General features: G+C 43.5%; 1 long non-coding RNA gene across 4 annotated transcripts in view; it reads left to right on the forward strand.

Annotated features, from left to right (window-relative positions):
• The window catches only part of LOC308186944, a 63,118-nt gene that overhangs the window by 16,745 nt on the left and 32,023 nt on the right, over positions 1-14,350 (forward strand). Inside the window, exon 1 of one of the 4 annotated variants that reach the window (XR_013944402.1) lies at positions 508-638. The exons of 2 other annotated variants lie outside the window; for them this stretch is intronic. This is a non-coding gene — a long non-coding RNA (uncharacterized lncRNA). Of the gene's footprint in view, positions 1-507; positions 639-1,763; positions 1,897-14,350 lie in introns of those variants that run through there. One more of the 4 variants, XR_013944403.1, reaches the window with a different exon arrangement.

Here is a 14,350-nt window from a genome sequence, read left to right on the forward strand (position 1 = left end):
AATGAGCTATAGGGTAGTATCTCCTCCCTTCCTAGTTAGCTAAAGAACAAAAATAGTGAATTGTTGTAGCCTTGTGCTATTGTGTGTGGAGGAAAAAGTTTAAAGATGATTGAAAACCTTGGAGTAAAGCAGTTGCAAGCCCCTTGTAAAACAGCCTGGCTTTATTGAAAACACCAGTTGAATCCCTTGACAGTGCTCCATGTGCTGAGCACATGGTGGCTCACGAAGCTCTTAGCAAACCCAGCACGTACAAGCACATTTGAAAGCCAGTTTGGGTTGGATCTGAAACTGCATAAAAGTGTGCTAGGGACAATGAGGAATTGGGAGAGAAACCCGGTGACAGCAGTGCTGTTAGCAACAAGACCACAACTGCTCTTGCTGGCAGCATGGCAAGATCCAGCGAAGGAGTGGCTTGTCTGCTGTTACATAGAGCGAGACACCAAATTAGGTAAAGTATGGAAATGTGAGTGTGATGTAGGCACATGGCTCCTTTTTCCTGAAAGAAAATGCTTTTACAGGCCTGGAGTTCAGTGAATGCTTCAGCATTCATTGCGTAAAGCTCTGTCGTCTCCAGTGAGCGGTCACACGTCTCCGATGCCTGGTGTGGGGTTCGTCGTGCTGGTGCTCTTCTTCTACAGGTGCAGAAATTGAGAAGGGGAGAGAGTTGGGTGGGAGCACCCAACAGGTGGAATGAAGTGTGAAATGATCGGTTTTGTACTCAAAGTAAGAATGATTTAACGAGAGGTTTCTTTAAAGAATGCACGGAGTAATCACTGGTACTCTTGAGCTACTGAGGAACGTAATAGGGAAGCAGTGTTTTCTGTGTGCTTTAAAGGCTTTATTGCACATCATTTGAATCTTTTACTGTCCAGCGACAGATATCGTTTCAAGTTTGCTTTGCTTTAGTTTACTTTTGATGTCACTTCTGATTAAGCTTATATGGAATAACGCTGAACCATGAAATAGTTAAGTTTTTATGAGCTGAATGAAAGTCCTATTGCTTTTGGGTTTCAAAGTATCAATAAATGAGCTGAAGGACTCAGCTAAGAGAAAGCACTGATGCAAGATCTGCCCTATTTTACTGCAGTCTTTTTCCCTAAGAAATGTATATCCGTGTTAAAGCAAAGCATACCTTCAGCTACCCGGGCTCTGCTGTGCGGAGTGTGGAGGTGACAGGGATCTTTGATTTCTGTAAGCTGTTAATTCCTTAGCTGCAATTTTATGTATTGACTTCGACATCATACATTTGGCTTTGAACCAATGAATCAGAGGATTTTTGAATGTTCAGCTCAATGCTGCTTAGTTAATAGTTCTGATGGTGCACCAGACAGCTTTATTGTATGGTAGGAGGCAAGCTGTAAATCACAGGTAAGCCCTGCCTGTATTTATTGCACAGAAAGCCTTTGTTAGAGCTCTGTTTCACTACAATTAAAAGATACGTATTCTCAAGGAACCTATAAAGTAGTTTTGCCTATAAAGCCACGGGCTGCACCAGTATCAGCCTGGTTTTGGGTAGGGAAAACCAGTGATTTAATGTTGAAAGGGTAGCGTCAGAAGGATACCAAAGAAATAAAGTATGTCTTATGGCAAGGTATAAAATGCAGTGTTGTAGACTTTAAAGGAGATGGCAGAATTTACAGAAGCTGACTAGCCCAGGCAGTTGGCAAACGGACTAAAGAAGACAAATTTAAGGCTTGCCAGAAGGAAACCCTATATCAGGGGAATGAAATTCAAGTGCTCTGCAAAAGAAATGTAAATAAGGCAGTAGATGTCTAAGAGGACTGTGGTCAAATAGAGAAACAGCTTCATGCTGAGGAGGGAAGATGTGCTGGACGTGGAAAAATATCAAGTGTAAGACCACGGGGAGGAATTTGGGAGCAGCTGTCACATGCACCGGTAAGTTACTGTATGAATGATTATGGAACTTGAGTAGTTCATAGCACGAAGAGAGATTTAAAAGTCGCATTTATCTGCTGTTGATGCCTAAGCATGTTAATAAAATCTCTGCATAAGCTAAAAAAAAATAGTTTTGTAGTAAGTGGCAATGTTCAGCCTGGAAGGGTACTAGGATGGTACTGATCTTTGCTTTTTTTCTGTGGAGTTATTTGCTTGGTAGATTTCAGTACATGACATGAAATTACATACACAAAGTAGGTTTGGCATGGCAACTTACCCTTATGGCGATAAGGGAAAAGTGGGGTCCTAACAAACAAGGACATCTCTGTGCACAGATCATGACTGCATGGCCATAGGTAGGTAGATGTGTTGAGCGGAGACCTTTCTTTGCACCACACCTTGGGCTTCCGACTCCCAGCTGAGGAATCGGAGCCCAAGCAGTGTCTCAGTGTTGCAGGTAGTTAACAAAATGTCTCTGGTTGCTGTATGCAAGGTTAATACTAAGCAAGGCTACTAGTTAGCTGTAGTGATGATAAAACTATTCCCTTTCAGATCTTCTGGACTATGAGATACTAGTCAATAACTAAATTTGAGTGGATGTGTCAGATGTTGCATTTGTGATAGCAGGTGTTATAAAACTTGGTTTTCTGCAGTTTTCATCTTTATGGGCTATAGCGTGAAATATGGGATGAAGCTAATACACAGACCTAGATTTCTATCAGGAACATTGACTTGAGACTGTCTGATGTAGTCACCTGCAAGTTGTTCATGGGACAGAACTGGTCTAATGTGTGAAAGACCGGATAAAGCCTACAAAGAGTTTTCTAATTCTTTGTTCAAGTAAAATGGAGCAACTGCAGTTGCAGTTAATGCCAAGTCCCACAACTGTCTGGGAGCGTTCAGAAATGACATTGGAGGGAAGGCGACAGGAGAGTTGCTGAGCTGTGCAGAATCAGCAGCGTGCCTTGCACTGGTGCTAGCAATATTGCAGGGCTTTCCCTTTCATGCAAGATGATGTCTTTAAGAGCATAGTACAAAGTAAGTCAAACGTACGGTATTCTGTATTCAGCTGCAATAATGTTTTCTTGTGTGTTGAAAAAATGTTATGAATTGAGTTGAAAATGACATGAACTGTGGAGCTCAAGCAGTATTGATTTTAAAAACACTGCAAGCGCAGTGTGTATATTTAAACATGCAAAGTTTCACGTATCTTCTTATCCTGACAAATGCAGTTTCTGGTTTACACACAAAGCTTCTATCCTTAGTTAAAAGGGCAGGAGACCTGGCTTCACCAATGAATCATGGTACCTTCATAATGATGAGTTTGTTGTAGGCCTTAAATTATGAAGTTCAGCATTTGGTCCAGTCGTCCTCAAAGCGAAGGATTTGTTTCTAAAATGCTTGAGATATGTTTTCAATACTGAATTTAGAAAAAAAGTTAATAAAATCAGGTTTGTGTTACAGAGCAAAAGGCTCCACACCATATTAGCTCTTCCACAGAAAGACATTTAGGCACGGCTCTGAGATTCCCGAGCACCTCAAGGCTCATCTGATTGTTTCAGGTACAGTCCCCTTTATAAGGCAGGTGCCTGGTTCACCTCTCACTGATTTTTACGAATAGTTCTCAAAATATCTCTGTCTCCTGCAAGCGGGGCATGAGAACCTAATCAGGTTAGATGGCTGGTGATTTTCCCTGTGTATAAATTATGGATTTGAGGAGATTTGATGAAGCTGTGTATCTTTAGCTGTCTCCGTGCGTGCGGACTCACTATCTGCCCTCAAGAGAGGGATGGTAGAGGGTCATTAAACCATAATGGTATTTACTGGAGTGGAAGCATCGGAGACAGCCGGGTGACCACATCCCAGACTGAAGAAACAGGAAATAATTTAAACCCTCTTCGGAGGCTGGGAAGTGTAAACACCACGTGAAGCAGCAGAGGAGGTAGGGTGTGCTGCAGATCTCAAACGCAGCCAGGGAGGGAAAATAGCAAATAGCTGGGGACCTTGAAAGAAAACTGGGGTGGCACAATGAAGTTGTTCCTCCTCTGAGTCCTTCCAGCCCCCTCTGGATCAGCAAGAACCGCAGGTAGGCTGCTGTTCCCCCGAGGAGAAATCAAAGGTACCAGGGGCAAACGAGTGGCAGAAGGAGTGACTGATGGGGCAGCTGAGGGCAGTGAGCATCCTTGCTGCCCCCAGCTCATCACAGGGAAGGGGACGGGTGGAACAAGAGAGGGCAGAAAGAATGAAACCAAACCATCTGCCCCTTTCTGTGCTGATAACCACTAAGACCGGCCCTTCCCTCATGGCTTTCCATTGCCTGAGCCACAGCATTTTCTCCTTTATGGTTACAGCTATGTCAGGGTTAACCTTTCCAGGCGAAGCTGAACTCTTGTGATCTAAGTGAAGAATCAAGACAAAACGTAATGAAATAGAGAAAATTATTTCCTTTTTTCCCAAAACTATTGTGTTCCCTATAGAGTTAGGTTCTCTGCCAATGTTAACATATTCCACTGAAAATAACAGAAGTTGGTTAGTTTGTGTTGAGTTCCAGCCCATGCTATTCAAGATGAAAATACGCTATATGGCTGGTTTTTAGTAGCCTAAAAGACTGCTGATAATACTAAATGTCTTCTCCTAGTATCAAATTGAGGTAACGTTTTCAAGTTAAATATCCATACATGAGGGTTAACAAGGTTTTTGCATTACCCAGACACACTAACAGTGATGCAGCTTTAAATATCAATTGATTTAGAATATATTTTAACCTTACATCAATATTAGGGTTTAGTGTAATGCTCCCACAAGAAATCTACAGACTGATCTCCGTACTTGATATTAGGCACCGCTTAACTGCTGTTTATTTCAACGTGTTCCCTAGATATTACATGTGCTAAGCTATATATAAGCATAATGACATGTTCTTGTCACAAAATGACACGTAACATTTAAGGCAAGTCATCAAAATCACTATGAATTAATTTTGGCCCTGTCTAATTACTGCTTTTTATTGGCTATGACCATTCTTGGGAGACGCATGGAGAATCCATCCTGCATGGGGATGGGTGAAAACGTTACACTGGATCCTTGGGAGTGCCCAGAGGACAGGCGGGGGTGAGCAAGCACCGAGAGAAACCGGGAAAGAAAAAATGACTTGAGCAGCCCTTTGATTTTGAAAAGAGGCGGTAGTTTGCAGTGAAAAATATTGATAAAGCAAATACTGCAAACGGTGTACGGCTAAGAGCCATGTGAGAGAGAGGTGCTGCAGAGCTGTGGAAGTCCCATGATAAATTGTCTTTGGCATGCAAGTTTGACCATTTCACCTGCACTCTGCTCACTAATCCATCACACGCTGCCTCCCCTGTTCCAAGTCTGTGGACAGCTTGAAACATTTTTTATACTACTAGAAATAAAAAAAAAAAAAAAATCTATTTCCTCTCTATATGCATATGATATTTCTTAGGAATGAATCAACAGGATGACAAGTAAATAAATTGTCTTAGCTGGAGACACAGAAAAAAATATTTGGTCTTAAAATCTCAGGGTTGAGGTATATTTTCTTACGTTCCATCATAGCTAAAGATATAATTTTTGTGAATTAAGTTTTTCATCAATTTGCTGAGTTATGCACACCTGAGTATAGATTTTCATTTTCCCAGGATGTCAAATTTAATGTGCTCTGTGTATTACAGCAGTTCAGCATCATGTAAGCAACATATATTAGCTATTTCCTTTCTCCAAAGTTTTGTACAGTTAAGTTTAATGAGTTGTTGGAGGCTGATGTTGAGGGAGGCAATAAGGAGATTTCCCATTTGTATTTAATCAGCTAAAATTTTGGTTGTGAGGAATTTTGTGTTGCTGTTGAGGGTCGGTCTGAAACAGTGCAGAGCACAGCCTGCACGTCCTGCCCCTGCCGTATGTGCAGCCCCGTGCCCTCCGTGCCACGTTCCAGCCCTGGGGGCAGCAGGAAAGATGTCCTTCAAAGAGAAGTAAAGGGAAATGTGGCTGAAAAGCCCAACATAACCACTGGGTTCATGTTCCAAATGTTGATGTCTTTAGAAGTCATCTAGTCTTTATTATTCGCTCTGACCTCAGGCTGCAGTACACCCTTAGATTTACTGGAGGGGTCAGAAAAAAACTGCACTTTCCCACTTCATGGTGGAAACACAAAATTTTGGATTTCAAGTTGCTTCTACACAGACGTTCCATCTGGAACAGAACCTATATTCTCCTTGGCACCGTGTTTTTTGGGAGCTGACTGGGTACTGCTAGGAGGATATCCCCCAAGAAAAGGCTTATTTTTCTTTCGCAGCTTTGCACATTTCTTTGCTGCAAGTGACGGCTGTGGGAAGGACATCCGCTTTTCTCCACTATCCCTGTATGATGCCAGTGCCTATCAGATGGGGAAAATTCAGTGGTTTTTGAGTTCAGTTACGCTGTACAAAGCTAATGTTCTTTACATCCCACCGAATGTTTAGCCATTCTGAATTCTCCCTGCTTGTGCACCTCCTGTTCCCAGGCTACTTGGAGATTCCTCTCTAATAAAATTTGTCCCTAACAAATGCACTTGTGGTTCAGAAAATGAAATCGGCGGAATTGACTTTTTGTCTATGAGATTTGAGGGCACGTTTCGCACAGGAAATGGGTCAATACTCAAAGTATTGCAGTAGAATAATCTGAGGTTGGGATTTTATTCCTTGGTTAGAAGAAAGTTGTTTTTGCCACTCAGCTCTGCTCTGCTCTGCCTTGCTGTTCTGCATCTGCAAGGCGACAACTTTTATTCTTTAAAGCCTGCCAATTTTGTGAATATTTTCCGTTATATGTGGCAAAGCTAATCAATATGATAATTTGAATTCCCAGCCAAGGGTGAAATTCTTATCATTTATCATATTTAAACTCGTTCCATAGAAATGTAGGCCAAAGGAAGACACTAGAGGGAGAAGTGTTGCAATAACTTGCACGGCTCATGCAGTCCTGTCCCAGCTGTGACATGATTCCTTCCTGCAAGGAAGGAGTACTCTGTCAGGGAATATAGCTTGCTAGAGTTGTTAATGAGCACACATTAATGCTGTTTAATGATGTGAGCTTAGGAGATGAACCTGGCTCTTCTATTTTATACGAGCATGCCAGTTGCTGGTTTTGTTGTTGTTTGAGTATATTTAAACACTTCTGCACTGATTGGAAGGTCAGCATTTTAGGTTAGCCGCCTCTCCCCCAGTGCAAGTATGCGTAAGTATTTAATGCCACCATGAATTCAGTTCCTTTCCCCGTCTGGTACGTGCACTCTTTAGCAGTGCGTGCTGGTGGCGAGCAGCACTGTGGGCAGCATCGCGCTTCGGTCCCCGCTTGGAGCCAGCGCGCTCCTTGTCACGGCGCAAAACATCAGCGTCGCTTCCACGCAGGAGAAGATTTTCCTGGTGGTAGTCTTTGTGATAAATTTAAACTGCAGCTCAGGAGTTGCCTGATTTTTTAAATATCCTCATTGATATTATCCTCTGTGTGGATTTTTTTAAATTGTTTTTCTGAACTTCTTAGCTGAATGTTTCTGTGAATGAAGACGTGAAAGGAACCCACAGTCGTGTTCGTCATAAACAGCAGTAATTTCCCATCTGAGTTTAAAAGAAGGCAGAGCTCAGTAGTATTAATTGCTCTTTGTACAGAGTTTAATATTCTTACAAGCCTTAAAAGTCTGAGGAGTGCTTGGCTTGAGAAGTTCTGCAGAAGTGAGCAGACAGAAGGCACAGACAGATAAACCGAGGGACATTTAAAAATAGTAACTTTATAAGCTGAAATTAAATATTTTTATATCTCCAAACTCAAAGCAATTCAGTCTTGTGATTAGCACTCAATAGCAGTGCCTGCTGTGCCTTTATTCTGATTTTTTCTCATGCATAGTGATTAAAAAAAAAAGAAATAGGATTTTTCCCGCTGTGTTTGAAACTATCAGCTCTGGTACTTTGCCTTCTGTCTCATATTTTCAGGGAAACTACAGCTTTCTTGCACTCATCCTTCCACTGTGGAGGCTAAAATCAGCATATGTGCATTGCTTATAACATCTCCGTGAGCCTGAGCTGTATCTTGGCTTATCTCCTGCCACCCGGAGTCTGGCTCACGTCGTGCCATTGAGCGAGTTCTCTTACAAGCATCGCTTTGATTGAAATATTTATCTTTCTCCTGTTTTATCTGCAACTTCTAGCTCACTTTGGGTATTTCATAGTGTTTCCCTTGGCAATATGGTTGTTGTAAAATACCGGGGAATGTAATGGTTGTGCCTTTAGCTGTTGCTTTAATTAAAGAAAAATGATTAAGGGCTCCTTGTTAAATTTTGGTGAAGGTTTATAACGTAAATAGTTTCTCACAAGTTATCCTATACATAGAACTGATGTAACTGACAGGGTCTATGATGCGGGTATTTATCACATTGCAGTATTTCTTGTCCAGCACCATTTTTATTTCCAGTGTGGTCTTATCCAAAGCCATTGGAGCTAATAGGCTCCTATTACAGCAACGATCTGTAAGTCGGGCCGTAAAATGGGCTATTTCTGCTCTCTGGTTATGGCCACTTGTCATTGTTTTAACTGTCTTAACAGGAGATAAATTAACATACTACTGTTGTAACTGAAATTGTACAGTTTAAGTTTTATCGTGTGCACTAAATTCTTATCTAGCTATTCCAAAGATCACTTTAATTGTGTGGCAGAGGAGAGCCCTAATGAAATCCGCGTCTGTCCTCCTTGCCCAACCCACCCCTCTGAGCTGGCTCTTGTTGTTTTTGATGTCTCCCACCAGCTGTAGGGGTGGTTTTGCCTCTGGTGCTGTGGCTGTTCTGCTCTCTTACACATCGACATCCCCAGGTCGCCGAGGGACTGCTCGCCTTGCTGAGGCTTGCCAAGGGGCTATGACACAGTGCCAGATGTCATTCTCCAGAAGGACTCCTTGAAGGACAGAACTGAAGCCACGCGTTAGGACCCTTGGTTGCAGGCCGGAAAACCAAAAAGAACATCCCTGAGCTGTTACCCTTGTTTTTCATCCCGCTTTCAGTCCTGGTGTTATGGTAATATTCTGAAAAGGCTAAATAGGAAAAGCCTTAAACAGTAGGCTGAGCTTTGGGGGATCTGTCTCTCCCTTCAGAAGTGATCCAGGGCAATGATTAAGATGACAGTTTCAGCAAGATGGATTCCTAACTTCCAGTCTATGAAGCTAAAGTAGATGATATTTTTCCTCAGACATGTTTTTCATGTCTTTCTCAGTCTTAGTTTTCTAATTTCATACTCCTCCTTGGTTTTTTGAACTATTTATTTTCAATTCAAGATGTGTTAAGAGAAGTTGTCCCAGAAACCCCTAAGAAGTTGTCAAATATTGAGTGTATTAAATTTGCGTTGACAGATCCATCTATGCAAAACAAGAAGTGGAAGATATTGACTGCGGCTGGCAAAGAGTTGGCACGTAAAGATAAGGCGTAGATGAAGGTTGAAATGTTGACAATTAGTGCTTGAGGAGATATTAAAAGAGGGTTTAATAGGCAGTAAAAAGGAATGTTGTGACTGCAGCACTAGGATATACGGCTTATATTTAAATCAATAGATAGTTGGGACTATCTGCAAGCTGGCAAGAGATGAACTCTTGCCACCTCTTCAGAGAATAGACTAAATTTGGTGTGAATTCATCCTGTTTTTCATTCTGACTCCATCTGTGCAAGGTGGAAGAAGAATCTGCTGTTCAGGGAATGGCTTGAAAATCTCTACACTAGAGACGTCTTCAGCGTCAAAAACTGTTGTGTATGCATTGAAACCTGGTCTCGACATCCCCCAGCCCCTTGCTTTTCTCATGGGTCCTCCCCTTGGTTCTGTGCTCTGTCCCCAGGCGAGGAGCACAGCTGAGGACAGCTCCTCCAGGGCTGTTTGGTGGCTGGGGAAGGGGAAAGAAGCTCAGGAGAGGAGCCAGGAGCCAGCCCTGCTGCCGGCAGGCACAATCCCCAGCTCTTCCGCTGCAGAGTGAAGGCTGCACAGAGCCCTAAGCTGAGGATAACAGGAACACGCTTTTCTGTCCATGTGTTTTGAAGCTGTTATACATAAATCAATGCTCCAGTCAAGTTTGCAAACCTTATTTCCTTTCATCTGTTTCTTATGACAAGAAAACCAGGGGATTAATGTGATATCTCAATAAATCCTCATGCTACCATCCCGCCATTCCTGAAATGCCACGCAGCTCAGATCATTTGACATACTTATCCACTGCGGAGATGGTTCTTGTTTTGTCTGGCCGTGGGGTTGCTTCCTCAGTAATTGATATTCCAGATTGAGAACAAAACCATGTGCAATGCCCTCTTCCTCTGTGTACCTCCGCCAGCTGCTCGCCGCTTCCCAGCTTGATAGCCTGTGGCTACGAGGGAGCATGCAGCCAGTCTTTTTTTTTTTTCCTAGCAGCAGCCAATACTTAGTGCAAGGATGTCTTTAAACAAATACACTGCTTCTATGAAAAATAGCAGAGGCAGAAAAAGGCAGTAATATCACATAATCTGCATAGTCAATATAGGCAAATGCAAGCGTGTTTTCAGCCCTCTAATAGGGTATCATAAACATGCAGGGTTTTATGGCATTCAGCTGAAGAATAGCTCCCATAAATTACATGCAGTGCAATTTCGTTGTTTTCATTCTGAAGTTTATTTCCTTTTATGTTTAGTAATTAAATCAGAGCAAAAGGATTGTGTTGCGGAGTGTACCAACTAACAGCAGCGATTACACGGAGGTGTCGTCGGAGCCACCTCGTGTTGCTTGGCTGGGCTGGGGCTGCCAGCGCCTGGGCCAGCTCTGGGGAGGGTCAACTCGCCCAGTGGCCGAGCTCTGCTGCCCTCCCTTTACCTGATGGCAAGTCGCCCAGGGCTCAGTCATGGTTCTTGAATCTCTGCTTCCCGAGCTGCTCCCAGATGGTAGTGCCACCGTGGTGAATGGCTCCTTCCAGCCTTCAGTTGTCTTCTCTTGGATGCTTGGTTGGTTGGTTTGGGGGATTTGCTCTTATTTAGAAACAAACATGTTTAGGTGTAAAAGCAGACTATTTGATAGCAAAATACCACAAACAAGGTTTTGACTCAGAAGCATCTTTAGATTTCAAAGGGAAATGGTGGCACCACCATTTATTTCTGCAGTAAGAAAAGCCCTAAAGGGCATGCAACAGGGGCGCTGTGCCTTTGCTGGACATCCTGCATGCGGTCCTCACTGCTAGGAATACCGCACTGGTACCAGGAGGAAAATTGGTTGGAATTCTAAATACACATATTTTTCTGTATTACCTCCTTGCATGGGTTCCTTAATTTTGTATAAACAGCCGAGCATTTGGCTTTGCACCATGAACTGTGCCTTCTTACGCAACCATGGTGAGAAATTGAGCACTGAAAATAGGCTGCAGCCATGCGCTGATGGGAACCGCTGAGAGCAGCCCAAACACACAGGGCAGGGGCATCAGCACTGCGTTTGGAAACATGAAAATAAAATCACCGGGATTTGATATTGTAAAAAGCACCCCAAGCAATCAGGTGGGCGGCACGCCAGGCAAAGCACGCATCATTGTGTGTGCATGTCCAGTGTGCTTGATTCCCCTCCTGGAATTCCTACAGACACAGGGTTTTTTAGTTTTTAAAATAAAATAGATTATTCTACAAGCTCCAGAAGTCAAAAATAAGATGTCATTAAGATGCTGATTTTAGAAACATCATAGAAAGATCTTTTAATATTTTTACATTGTTTTTTATGTTCTAGACCAGATTATGCTCTCTTATAAAGTCTATTTTGAAGTGGACTCATTCAAAAGTGAACAATATGCTTGGATTTAACTTTGAACGTTACTTGTCTGTCTTTGTTCAGAGAGTGACTGCCTTGATTCATTACCGCGGCGCAGTCACCTAGGGATAAAAAGCTTTTCATTGTCAGGCGGAGTCCCCTGAGCCCTGTTTCTTCGGGGCAATGTTCTGTCTAGCTGAGGTAGTAATAAATTAACCCTTATTCCCTTGGGAAATTTATGATAAAAAGTCAGATGGAGGTGAACACCTCACTTGGCCTACCAGTGTATCTTTGTGGTGCTACATCCCGGAGCTGGGCAGAGCGTCCCCGTTCTCTCCTGGAAGCTGCAGAGGGACCAGGAGGAGGCTGTGCGGCGCTCAGGTCTCTCACCCACAGTCTTCTGCTATCAGCAACAAAAGCTGAATGTGTCATAGGCTTCGTACCACTTGTACTGATGTGGCCAGGAGAGATGAGCTGGGCTTGCTGAATACAAAGCCAAGTTTCTTCTGCTCTTCGAGGTATAAAACCAAAGTGTTGCCATCCCTAAAGCTGGCATCCTATGCAGAGCTGATTATTTATTCCTTGGGTGCAGAAGATAGCCATTCCTTTTGAACTTGCCGAATCCTGCATTGAAAATCTTACCCTGCATGAGGTCAGGAGGGGTTTTTAGGTTGGTGAGCTGCAAGGTCACTGAGTGAGGCACTGTCCAGGAACGGTACTGCCTGTTCACCTGGTGGGTGGTTTTGGTATATCACTTCCATGGTAAAGGCAGAACAATACAAAGTGACCCCTAATTAACACCGATAGCTTTAATTTAGGCTTGCCTTTAGTCACCCAGATCTCCTTAGCTTGAAGTGATTTGTGCTTACAAATGATTCAGGTTTTACAGGGCAATGCGCGGGGGCAAGGGACAAATAGCGAGGGCTCTAAGAGCGTCATGTGTGGTAGTTAGTAGGTAGTAATTAAAAGGCTTTAATTACTGTCATTTTTTTTCTTCAGTGGTGATTTGCACTCTGGTTGGCTGGAGCAGCAGGGGACGGAGGTGCTGTGCAGCTGGGAACACCAGCGTTGGGCATGGATCATTGCATCTGTAACGTTGCTGCTGCTCATGCTAGGGGTGTACAGGAATGCTGTAGCACAGTAAAATGTTGAGAGTGTCTGAATTATTGTCTGTTTTAGTATAATCCAGAGTTCCTAAACAACATGCAAGCCACGTTATGCATCTCTGCATAAGGACAGGAGGCATATAGCTTCTAAGAGTTTGTAAGGTAGCTGGTGGGAAAGGGGTGGTGGCAGTGATGGGTGTCTGTCTGCACCTTCTGCTGTGTGAGTGGGGAGGGCTTCCCTCTGCCCCATGCCTGGCAGAGCTGCCCAGCAGCCAGCTCCCTGGGGATACAGCATCAGCAGGAGTCGAGGAGCACTGATGTCCTGGCAAGGCAGCAGAAGCTGTATTTAAATGCTAGAGGTCACGATTCGCTGCAGTGGCCGATTACTGAGTTATTTCTTCAGTGATCTTTGCTAACGTGGTTAGCACTACGTTTACTGTCAGAGTCCAGTTGATGTAATCCGATTGCCGTGTACAAGCACCCGTGAGTGGCCTGGCTAGGTCTGGCAGGTGTTTGTATAACTGTACTGCTTCCCCACGCCTTGTCACCTTCCCCAGGTGACAGCTGAGCTTTGGCAGGCGCCTACCTGGGAGCTGAAGGCTCAGGCACAGCGCGCCCCGACGAGCCTGACAGATACAAACGACAGGAGTGAGTTGGGAACTTGCATCTGTTGAGGTGCTGTAGCTTCCGTGATAGAGTGAAATGAAATCTCTATCGCGTGAGTGGGAATGAATGCCCAAAGGAAGAAACAAAATGTAACAAGTGACATTGCTCTTCTCATTCTTTTTTTTTTTAGATAATTAATTTTTTGAAGCGTTTCATTCCCATTCATCATAAGCACGTCTCAGAAACATGGTGTGTGTGTCATTTGTTTTATCAGGCACAATGCGCCTATATATATTTCATAATATATGAATTGTGTATAAGCACAACTCCAGAAGGGATAATTTCAGCAAAGAAGCTTGAGATGGATCAGGATCTGACAGACGTGCTGTGACTTGAGGAGTGCTCGGTGAGAGATGCCACTGGCACGCTCCCGCTACCCTTCATCTCCCCCAGACGTCCTTTTGAATTCCCTTTTCTTTTGTCGATGCAAAAGGGCTGCTTTTGGAAGGCCAACATTAATCTCAGGACTCATAACAGCAGCTCCCACAGCAGAAAAGAACGGTGTCCTGAGTGCTGAAAAAAATCAGGGATGCGTACATGAAAAAAACAGTCTTACTGTGAAGATTTGGACTTTTGCAGACACATCTTTAAGGCGCCTTCTATTTTGGGACACTCAATTTTGTAGGTCACTGGCTGCATCTGTTAAAGTGAGCCTGTGCCGTCTCCCAACGGTGCCTTGGAGGAGTCAGAGGCTCAGGGACCCGGACTGGAATTCTCCCCTTCCCCTTCCAGATACTGGTGTCTCTGAAGGCAAAATACATACTCTGTCTCTCCTCAAGATCTACATCATTCATAAGTTTATCTTACAAATTGTTAAGGAACATCAGCAATGGATATTCTGCACCCTACTCAGCCCATTGCTGTGCTTGAGCTGGCCCTAACATCACCAAAATTCTTAAAGTCTAAACC

Source organism: Anser brachyrhynchus, assembly GCF_964034855.1.
Source record: "Anser brachyrhynchus genome assembly, contig: SCAFFOLD_188, whole genome shotgun sequence".
NCBI lineage: Eukaryota > Metazoa > Chordata > Aves > Anseriformes > Anatidae > Anser > Anser brachyrhynchus.